Below are 2,380 nucleotides of genomic sequence, written 5' to 3' on the forward strand. Positions count from 1 at the left end.
TTTTTTGAAACATAATTACTAATGGCGCACCGTGGGAGTGGTGCGCCATTACTAGTTGAAGTAGTAAAGGCGCACCATCCCACGGTGCGCCATTAGTAGTTTTGAAAAAATTAAAAGAAATTACTAATGGCGTACCGTGGATGTGGTGCGCCATTAGTATTTGCACACTAATGGCGCACCAACACATGGTGCACCATTAGTATTTAGTAATGGCGCACCACATGTACAGTGCGCCATTAGTGTCCATATTGGCTATAGCTATTTTTGTAGTAGTATACCTCTGCCGTCGGATACCTAGGTTAGCCGCCACATCAAATAATGATACCGGTGGTGCGCACAGCCGACGGCAACCGACGCTACGTGAACCCAGATCACGAGGAGCAGCACTACCGGAACAAGATCCACGATCGCATGCGCCGCCGGGTAGCTAGGTTACCCGCCCCGCTAGGTTAACCACTACCACTGGCGGCGGCAGTTCGTTCGATGTTGCCGCGAGCGAGACTAGAGGCAGGGGCGGGCCCACCTCAATTCAAGGGTATTCAGTTGAATACCCATTAATTTTGCCAAAAAACTAGATATATATAATGTATATACTGTGTATATATAAGGAAAAACGAAACTGTATAGTCAAACTTGCTAGTTAAGTATTTCAGCCCAAAACTCCACGACTCCGCGACTTGGCTCATTGGCCCAAGTGGCTGTAGCGCGCGCACGCATGCAGACCATCGATCTGTCGACCATCGGCCCTCAAAAGAAATCTATCGATCAGGTCAGACGGAGACGAACCGACACCTTTGCCCTGTTCTCTCCCCACGCGAGCGGCGAGCCGCCAGGAGGCCATGGCGGTTGCCATCGCCTGCTCGGCGATTGGACGTGTGAACGGCGGCCCGGACGGCGCGACGAATTCATCCCCCGCTTACCCTGGTTCTGATCCAGCAGCGGGAAGCAGCCAGCAGGCATTGGTTCAGTTTCAAAGGCACAACCCACAGATTCAGGTATAATTGCTAATTGGATATATTAATCCTTCACTTCTGAAATTGGGAGCTCTCTTCTCATGCAAATTCTTATTTCTTAGTCCAACTGAATAATATATCGCTGCAGGCAGGAGCAGAATTTTCTTCTCGTTAAGGAGGATGCACTACAGTACATACAAACAAAAGTAAGTTAGTTTGAGCACTTCTCTGCCTATATAATTATAGTGATATTAGAACTTGTTTGCAGTCGATTGTGAATTATTTAGACATGAGAATTTGCAATTTCCCATTTAAATTTGTAATGTGAAAATGTTTATAAATTTTGATTTTGCTACAGTGAACATTATCTAAAGAATAGTACTCCTGTGATTTGTAAGGTTTCTTATCCTTTTCTATTTTCTATTCTCTATATATCTTAGATTTTGCCACAATATGTTGAACAATTACTTTTACATGTTGAACAATGCAAGTTATGATCAATTTTGATGAATATAAAACATTATGAAATATCTTTTATATAGTTTAGAACTAGTACAATATACTACTATAATCGGTTATACACGCCAAAAGGAAGGCTATAGGCTTCCCAAAAGAAATTCAAAATTTGAATACACAGTCTTCAATTCCTGGGCCCGCCCCTGACTAGAGGGGGGACGCGGGATGCGGTACCTGTGCGCGCTCGTTGGGATTCACGGCGTTGCCGCGCCCGCTGTCCGACGAGATCGCCGACGACGAGATAGCCGCCGTTGAAGATCTACTAGGTGACTTATGGAGCTGCGTCAATACTCGCGAGATTGATGAAACTGCGTGAATGATTGGATTCGACAGGTCTTACGTGGACGCGGGGTCGTGTGATGTTTATTTTTCGTACCATGGTACTATACATATACGGTCTGGGTTATATAGGGCTAGACAGGGCTTGAATCTGGACTACGGCGGACCAGGAAAAAACAAACTCGCGGGAACAAAAATACCCCTCCGAAATTAGGCTAGGGGGAGCACCGGAGCAGGCCTCGTCTTATACATTGCCATCTCTGATTCGGTTTGCCTCACGGAGCGGTGTTCTTCTTTCTTGGTGGATAGGTCGTGGTGGTGGTGATTCTTGCCGAAGTGGTGCCCGCCGCCGGGGCCGGCCATTCCTGGCCGGAGTCCCAACTGACGGGATGCATTTCATCTCCCAGCGCCAGTACAATCTCCCCTTCGCGCGGCAGAGTCGGCGACCGGCGGCCGAGTATAGCAGCCTCGGCCAGATTGCTGCACCGAACCCCACCATATCAGGGCCTCTGCATGCACCTTCGGCAAGTCGTCGCTGTTGGCTCCCGCCAGTCGTCGGTGATATCTCCTGCGTCGTTGTCCTCGATGGCAAGGAGCGACGTTACTGTTAAAATAAATTCGAGGTATACCGT

Source organism: Triticum dicoccoides, chromosome 7A (genome assembly GCF_002162155.2).
Source record: "Triticum dicoccoides isolate Atlit2015 ecotype Zavitan chromosome 7A, WEW_v2.0, whole genome shotgun sequence".
Taxonomy (NCBI): domain Eukaryota; kingdom Viridiplantae; phylum Streptophyta; class Magnoliopsida; order Poales; family Poaceae; genus Triticum; species Triticum dicoccoides.